Genomic DNA, 9,505 nt, shown 5'->3' on the forward strand with positions numbered 1-9,505 from the left:
ACCAAGTTACCTTGTCCACTCACTTCATTCATTCATTCATTCATTCATGCATTCATCACATAAGTACAAATGCTTGGTGTTGCCCAGAATTGTACCAGGTGCTACCGACGGGTGGCTTTATTAACTGCTTTATCATCAATATTCGAACCCAAGACTCGGCAAATTGTCTCTAAAGTACCAACTAATCACTATTTTTAGCTTTGCAGCCATGCAGTCTCTGTCTCAACTACACAGCTCTGCCGTGGTAGGGAAAGCAGTCACAGACGATATGTACATGAGTGGGCGTGGCTGGTCCTAATAAAACTATTTAGGGATGGGGAACCTTAAATTTCTATTCTTCTTACATCATGAAATACTATTCTTCTTGTATTTTTCTCCCAACCCTTTAAAAATGTAAAAACCGGGGCACTTGGGTGGCTCAGTGGGTCGAGTGTCCGACTCTTGATTTCGACTCAGGTCATGATCTCCGGGTGTTGGGATCAAGCCCAGAGTCCGGCTCTGCACTCAGCGTGGAGTCTGCTTGAGATTTTCTCCCTTTCTCTCTACCCTTCCCCCAGCTCATGCACTCTCTTTCTCTCTCTCTCAAGTAAATAAATAAATATTTTTTAAAAAATGTAAAAACCAGGGGCGCCTGGGTGGCTCAGTTGGTTAAGCGTCTGCCTTTGGCTCAGGTCATGATCTCAGGGACCTGGGATTGAGCTTCACATCCAGCTCCCTGCTCAGAGTCTGCCTCTCCCTCTCCCTCTGTCCCTTTGCCCCCCCTCGTTCTCATCCTCTCTCTCTCTCTCTCAAATAAATAAAATCTTTAAAAATAAATAAATAAATAGAATAAAAATGTAAAGACCATTCTTAGAGCCCAGGCCATACAAAAATGGGTCCTTGGGTTGTAGTTTGATGAACTTTACTCTAATTTAAAAAAAATCCATCAGATGAATAATAAAATGACCCTGAGTCTAACTGATTCATCGTTTTTTCCCCTTTGTTTCAATTCTTGCTGATGGATATGATTCCTGATGCCAAGTCTGAGCTATAAAACATACAGTTAAGCCGGGCTGTCTGCCTGGGAGAGGAGCCCCCACCTCCACCCCCCCACCTCCGTCTGCCACCTGGGGAGTTAATCCTGGAATAAAAACATCCACTTAAAGTCACTTTCCCAGTTCACTCCTCACTAAAGACTTGGGACTTGGGACCGAATCTGCCGTTTAGGAACTTCTAAAGGCCTTGGGTTGGAAATGGGATCTGTGACTGTGAGGGCTGTCAGTGAGGCACAGATGGGGGCCAAGTCCCTGCACCGTGTCCTTAACCAGGGTTGAAGTGCTAGCTTTGCTTCTCAGTGGAAAAACTGGCTTTGGCCCTGAGGTTGCCCAAGAGGTGCCGGCCACCCCAGGTCCATCCGCTCAGCCCCCTGTGCTCCCCCAGGGGAAAGCCCTTGGGGGGGGGGACTGAGGAAGGAGGCATCTCCGCACTATCACAGAACAGCGAGTTCCCGCCGGCTGCCAGGACGAGCCAGTGGCCCAGGGATGGGTCCCTCGAGCGCCTTCGCGCGGAGGGGGTCGGAAACCCCTCTGTAGGGGAAGGAGGTAGAGATCAGCAGCATTTAAAACAAAACCAAAAACACCAACATGCACACTTTGAAGGAAGTCCTGATCTAAAATTCACAGACTGCTTTAAAGAACTAAACGTCCTTGTTTTCGAGGACACAGGGTCATCGAAACTAAGTGGACTGGCTTTGCCGTAGCAGGGCTCTCCTGAGGAAGGGGCCCGCAGCTCTGATGTCTCTTCATTTTCCACGTATTCCCTGGGGCATAGGGCGCGCGCGGCGAAAACTAGCAGAAACGACAAATGTAAACGAACGCTTCTCTTTGGGAACATCCGGCGCAGGCGCCCAGAGGCGCCCAGGGAGGGTTGCCTAGCTGGGGCCGGGGCAGAAGAGCAGCGGGCTCCCCAGGGAGGTGGCATTTGAGGCAGATGTACCCGCAGGGAAAGGGGAGCGTCCAGGCACAGGGCACAGCATGGACAAAGGCACGAGGCGTGAGGAGTGTCCCGTGACAGAAGAATCTGGAAATAGTGCCAGGGGCAGATTGTGCTTTGAGGTGGTGGCTTTGAGCTCACATTCAGCTGGGCACTGGAGGATGGGAATTCTGAAAAACCATGGTGGAGGGCGTGGGACTTCTGTCAGACCCCCAGCACTGCCACCTGGGGCTATTAAGTTAATGGATTAAACATTGTCGGGGACCCACTTGTTTCCCCTCAGCCAGCCCCAGAAGTCACGGCAGATACCTCCTTGGCGGGGCCCTGTGGCTTCCAGAATCCTCCATGGGGACGGTCCCCGGCTATGGGACCATGGCAGTCTGAGGGATCCAGGAGTTAGCCCCCAAAGAAGGAATAGGAGTTGGTGGACAGACACCCCACTTCCATGCCCCTCAGGGAGGCAGTCTGAACTGTGTCCCATGCAGCCATCCTGGGGTCCCAGGAGGATTTGGCCCCATATCCCCACAATGGTATCAGCTCATTAGCACACCCTGGCCCTCTCTCCTCCCTTCCCTCACCTCACTGCAATGCCTGAGAGCACCTCCCAGACAAACTAGTTACACCCAAGCCCTGTCCCAGTCCCTGCTTTGGGGAAAAACAAAGGCAAGTATAACTTTCCCACCTGGTTCTTTCTGGATCACAAGGTGGTATCAGTTCAAATCCCAAATTCACAGGGAGGCAGGCCTGGGAGCACATATTTCCAGAGGAGCTTTTCCCCCCTCCTCCTTGCATCTACATGACAGACGAGTCTCCTCCCCTTTCTCGGATGTGTTAAAGTCCACCCTTGATAGAGGCTGTGGCCCCTGGAGGGCCCCACCTGCACCCCTATTCCCTCAGCCATCTGACCCCAAACACCTGGGTTATAAAGTTCAGCAAATAGCTAGAGGGTAGCCGCAACTCTCTGTCTGTAGACCCCTGGAGATTTCTCATGGATTTACTGAAAACCGCACGGCACTTCCCCAAAGAATTAAGCATAGAATGACCACATGATCCAGCAATTTCTCTTCCGTGCACACACCCAAAAGAACTGAAAGCAGTATTGTGAACAGATATTTGCACACCCATGTTCATAATAGTCTTACTCACAATAGCAAAGGCAGGGGCAACCCAAGTGACCATCGGTGCATGAATGGATACACAAAATGTGGTTTATACGTACAATGAAGTATTATTCGGCTTTAAAAAGGAAAGACATTCTGCCACCTGCTATAACATGGACGAACCTTGAGGACATGATGCTAAGGGAAATGCGCCAGTACACGAGACAAATGGTGCGTTATTCTGCGTCCATGAATTAGAGTTGTCAAATTCATAGAGACAAAAAGTGGAAGGGTGGTTACCAGGGACTCGAGGAGGGGGCACTGGGAGTGTTTACTGGGGACAGAGTTTCTGTTTGGGTAGATGAGAAAGTTCTGGAGAGGGATGGTGGTGCCAGTTGTATAACAATGTGAATGTATTTAGTGCCCCTGAATGGTATTCTTAAAAATGGATAAAATGGTAAGTTTTGTTATGTCTCTATCATTAGAATTAAAAATAAATAAATGAATCAGAGAATCACTCAGCTTTGTGTTTTAAAAGTTATTTGTGGGGTGCCTGGGTGGCTCAGTCATTAAGCCTCTGCCTTCGGCTTAGGGCCTGATCCCAGGGTCCTGGGATCGAGCCCCTCATCGGGCTCCCTGCTCCGGGAGCCTGCTTCTTCCTCTCCTACTCCCCCTGCTCGTGTTCCCTCGTTGGCTGTCTCTCTCTCTCTGTCAAATAAATAAATAAAATCTTTAAAAACATAAAAATAAAAATTATTTGTGGGGGCGCCTGGGTGGCTCAGATGGTTGAGTGTCCCTGATACGGACTCAGGTCTTGATCTGAGGATCAAATTCAGGCCCCCGTGCTGGGCATGCTGGGCATGGAGCGTACTTAAAAATATTTAATAAATAAACAAATACCTAAATAAGTAAATGTTATTTGTTATGTTTCATTCTTTTGGGATCCCACACCTGCCACTTTCCAGAAGCAGAGGTTCTGGGACCAGAGGGGAGGGCCCTGACGTCCCTCAGCACTCCTGCAGAGAGGCTCCCTGGCCACCCTTTCCAAAGGGAGGGTTTGATGGGTCACACGCTTGAGCCTTCACCGCACCCCACTTATTACCTCACGGCGTTGGACACGAGGTAATGATTTAATGTACCATTTCTTTCTTTCTTTGGTGACAGTCTCCCCAACTGGAATTTGAGCTCCAAGAGGGTGAGAACCACTCCTTGTTCTTACCTGAGTCTCTACTGCCCAGACCAGGAGGAATTCAGGTAGAAGTTATGTGTACCTCCCTTCCCCAAAAAACTGGTGTATGTGTCTCAGACTTTTCATGATTCGAGGACACCAGTAAGCCCTGAGCTGCTTCTGGGCCTGGAAAGCAACCTGTGGGCGGCAATGTCCTTCTAATGGAAACCGTCCAGTGGGGAAGATAAGGAAGGCTGCAGGGACGGAAGATACGGGGGACGATGGAGTGAGGGATCTATTGAGGGGCTTTGTCAATGTGCAATCCCACCGGCCTGCTCAGCACCCGTCCGGAAGTGTCAAGCAGGTAGGTGGATGAATGCTCCAGAACACATCTCAGGGATAGTACAGAGCTACATATGGAAATGGGCAGTCACACCTTTGCCATATAGATGGTTTTTAAAGGTCTTGGGGCTGGGAGAGGTCACCCAGGGAGAGGGTATGGCCCCCAAGCCCAGGTGAGGAAGCTTGGCACTTTCTGAGCTGTAGGAACCACATTTATACCACAGGGCCAACCACCCAGAACATCCCTTTTGGTGGTGGGCATTATGATCCGACAGAAGGAGCATGGAGTCTGGAACCTTAAGACTCAGGTTTCGTCTTATCTCTGCTCCTACTAGCTCCAGAGCTCCAGAGCTCCGCAATAGGTGACCTCTCCCAGTTTCCCCATTTGTAAAATTGCCTTGGGCTAAAGGACATACCTTATTTATCAACAATAAAACCGCATTCCCCCAGTGCCCTTGAGCACGGGTTTGGGGAACAATACGCCCTGTCCTGGGCCTCACCCTTTCATGGGAGAGGCCTGGAGGCAGAGAGATGTGAGTTATGAGGAAACAATGGGCAGAGTTCCAAGAATCAGGAGGGGCCACTTCAAACTCAGAGAGATTGTGAGTTGGGAAGATTTTGAACCATCTGATGATGTAAGCGTTTTATTCATTTATTTATTTTATTTATTTAAAGTAAGCTCCACACCCTACGTAGGGCTCAAACTCAGGACCCCAACATTAGGAGTCCTGGGCTCTTCCAACTGAGCCAGCCAGGCGCCCCTGAAGGAGGCATTTTAAGCACCTTTTCATAAAAAAGAAAGGTTCAGAGAAGGCAGGGAACTGCTCAAAGTCACGCAGCCTGAAAGTGGCTGAGCACACAGCCGCCTCGTGCTCCGTTATCATTAGCTTTGATGTTGACCGCCAGCCAGGGCCCGGGCGGGCAAAGCCGGCAGTACTGAGAACCCCGCCCATCCTCCTCTCCTGTCCCTGCCCCCCTCCTCCCTCACTGGTAACAGGTTTACGCCTCAGCATAAAAGGGGAGTGATCCGTGGGGAAGGTGGCTCACAGGTCAGTTTAACTTGAACGTCAGAGGTAAGACAGCCTGGGGTTGTATGGTGCTTAGAGCCTCTAATCCAGTCCCGAGAGGAGGCTGGAGCACAGACCCCGGAGCCAAACCACTTTGGTTCAAATCCTCTGTGCCTCAGTGTCCTCCCCGAGAGGAGGCTGGAGCACAGACCCCGGAGCCAAACCACATTGGTTCAAATCCTCTGTGCCTCCGTGTCCTCCTCTGTAAAATGGGGACAATAATAGTAGTCTCTGCCTGCCGGGGCTGTTGAAAAGCTTGGGTGAGTTAATACAAGCACAGGTGCTCTCTAAATGTTAACTAGGATTCTGGATCCCTTGTGCCGACCTGCCTCCCTTGCTTCACCTGGGCCCCGGGCAGCTGCATCCAGGTTCTGCCCTACTTAGACCGTGGCGATGTCAGGCCTGCAACCGGAGCCAGCTCCCCAGGGACGACAGTGACCATGGGATCGTTTCCAGGAGCTAATGAATTCTTCAAACCCCTGGGGCTTGTTGGCACACTGCCGCTTCAACCCTCTGAAGGCTGTCCTGGTTCTGCCTCCGTGGGCAGGCGGGCCCAAAAAAGGGCCTACTGAAAAGTGACCCATCCAAGCCTGACGCTTCTCTGCTTCAGCGACAGTTTGGGGACCCAAAGTGGGGACCCACATCCATCTGCATGTCTACCCTGAGCTGCCGGGACTCCAGACCTGTTCTGCGCCCTTTGTCTACCAACTTCTGCATTGTCTTCCAGGAAGCCAGAGAGAGCTGTTATTTCTCAAAATACTGTCAGGTGCACCTGGGGTGAAGCCTCCCCGAGAAAAAGAGCTCTCCCCCACTTGGTGTTGTCTTCTCTACAAGACAGCAGCCCCAGGCAGGCAGGACTCCGTGAGGCCCAACCACCACGGACGCCCCCTGCCATACTCAGGTCTGCAACAGAGGGGAGGGAGGGGGGGTCAGTATTGGTCACGTGAACCAATGAATGGGTGGTGTCAACCCCATCTCTCTCTCCGCTTTGCCCTCCCTCCCTCCATGGCTGGAAGCCACTGTGGGTCCAGTCACTGTTGCCTCTCCCGGTGGGTGGACCACATCCACGTCGATGCTCCTGGCCCGGCACCCCTCCGGGTTCAGTGCTGTCGGGCTGAGGAGAGCAACGGGCATCTCCTCAGGTCAGGGCCACACGCTGTGGACAAGAACCCAGACCTCACTTCCTCTGCTGAGGGTCCTCAAAGATTCCTGCACCATAGCCTTTCCCGACTGCCAGCCACCTCCCCCCCGGTAATGCGGCTTCACTTCATACTGAGGGGGCGCGGAGCCCAAAGCATGACAGTAACACAGCTCCTGTTTCCTGCACTTTCTGGGCCCAGACACAGTCACCTCACGTCATCCTCACCACAGCCCCGCCTGGCGGGTGCCGTACCTTCATATCCTTTCGCAGTGGGGGAAACAGGTGCTCCGGGAGGCTGACTTGTCCAAGGCTCTGGGATTTGAACCCGCAGGCCTGACGCCTTCTCACTTGGGCCTCAGCTTGGCGGGGGAGCCCTCGCACTCTGCAGGCTGGGGTAGCTGACTTAGGCTCTCCCAAGCTCGGGCTGCTCATCGGCGAAAGGGGGGTAACGAGAGCCCATGGCTCCTAGGAGGACCTGGCCCTGGCCCTGGCCTGGCGGATGCCCCGCCTGCCCCCCTTGCTGGAGGAGGAAATGAACCAGCAGCCCCGTCCCTCACCCACAACTCCAAAATCCAAAAAGCCCTGAAGACAAGAGGCTACCGTCCGCAGCATCTGAACCTGACGCGACTCCGCCTTGTTTGGTAGTCAACCCTGATCTTGCCTGACCATGAGGCTGTTCACAGCGTGCTTTTAAGTCCCTCGAAGTATAACTATTCAAAACTGTTCCGTGCTGGAAGAGGGACTGATGTCCTGCGGGTAGCCTCTAGCCTATAGGCTCTGAAGTCATCAGAACAGCTCTGACTCGTGAAACACAGCCCCGGGGGTTTGGGAAAAGGGGTTGTGTTTATGCATCCTCCTCTCGAGGGTGGCATACAGCAGGTGCTCAATAAATGACAGTTCTCCCTTCTAGGATTAGACAGCTCTGTAACCTCATTCTTGCCAGCCCACTCCGCTCTTCCGTATTGGAAACAAGGCTTCCTGTGCATTTCAATGGCTGCGAATGGGTCTGAGTACGAATTCGGGGAATAATGTCCTTGTGCTCAGTACTGACAGCAGACAGGGCTCTGAGCCCTTCCGTGTCGCTGGGTGGTTACGCCCATGCCCTCCCACCAGAGCTGTTCAAATGCCAGCTCTGCCACTTGCTAGCCAGGCCTCCTGTTTGACATCTCTGTGATAGAGTGAATGCGGATACGGTCACAGCTCCAACTCAAAGAGGCCTCGCAGGACAGAGAACGGTGCCCAGCACACATTCAGTGTTAGCAGAACTATTGCTATTCATCTCCATTCCCAGCATGTACCGTAACTGGCATGGAGAGATGAAGTCACTTGGTAGTTTGGCACCAGGGCTCACACTATGCTCTACTGGGCTCAGAAGCCGGGACACGGAAGCGTGGAACGGAAGGACAAGGGAGGAAGAAGGGCAGGGCCTGTCTGACCGGTCAGGCAGTCCGGTTACAAGTGCCACGGGTTAATATCCAGTCTCTGTCAAGTTCCAAGTGTTACTGAAAATATATCGGAGTCGACATTAGACTGAAGATGCTGATGGGGCTCAGGGCAGGTCGCCCGAAAATATGCCACTTTGACATGTTGATTATTTAGAATTAAAGTTACTTAAGAAGCAGCTGGTGCATGAAGGACACTCTGACGCTTCTCTGTCCCCCTGAAAGCAGGAAATAATCTCTCATGTGAAAGTTACCCTCCCTGTACCAGGAGAAAGAAAGACATTCTGGGCTGAGAATGCCATATAAACAAACCTTGGTACTTCCTCTCCAATTTCTACCCCAAGCCCAAACCCCTTTGTCTTATCAGTGTTTCACGAATTTTATTGTTTCTTTGTCCAAAAGGTATGAAACCTACCTGCTTGGGTCACTTCTCTGGGTCTAATATGGCAGGGCCCCCATACATATGAAATTCAATTAAATTGTTTTTCTCCTGTTAATCTCTCTTTGATTATAGGGGGTGTCTCAGCCAAGAACCTAGAAGGGTAGAAGTAAATTTATTTTTCCTCCCCCACAGTGCACTCCTCCTAAGAAATGAACAGGGAACCATGGGGGCAGGGACAACGGGCTCACAATGAGCTTGGACAAACAGGTTCCAGCCTGGCGGGCCTGAAGAGGGTAACTCACCCGCAATGGCTTATCCTTGCAGGAGCAGGGACAACACAGGCCTTTCATTAGGGAGAGGGCTGGGTTACAGAGCCTCATTTGGACCGTGGCAGAAACTTGGCTCAGGCTGGATCTCTTAAGAAGAAACAAAAAGAGGGAGAGCAGCAGCCTGCTGGGCATTTGTCCTTTGCCCCCCACCGGACCCTGGGCAGACAGAGGCCTTGAATGTCAGCTCACTCTGGGTGAGGCCTTTAAGGAGAAACCAGCCCTGTTCCGGCCTTAGGCTCAATGAGAAACTGAAATGCTCCTTACAATTCCCCTCAAAGATCTGAAATCCCAGCCCTTCGGGGTGCGGTGGAAGACGTGTTTTCCCAGTAGGGGGCAGGCAGCTGACAGCTTTGCAGAAAAACAAGAATTAAAGAAGCAATTAGAGGTTTGACAACCAATAATCAGAGGAAGAAAGCAAGAAGAAACCAGCAACAGGTCAACAGGAAGCCTCAGGCCCTTCAAAAATTCAAACAGTTGCAGAAAACCCAAACAAGCCTCTCCTCCTTCACCTACCAAGCCTGGGAGTGGTGGCTTAAATGGGGTAGCGTCTAAGTGGGGCTGCC

The sequence above is a fragment of the Ailuropoda melanoleuca genome, chromosome 11 (assembly GCF_002007445.2).
Source record: "Ailuropoda melanoleuca isolate Jingjing chromosome 11, ASM200744v2, whole genome shotgun sequence".
Lineage (NCBI taxonomy): Eukaryota > Metazoa > Chordata > Mammalia > Carnivora > Ursidae > Ailuropoda > Ailuropoda melanoleuca.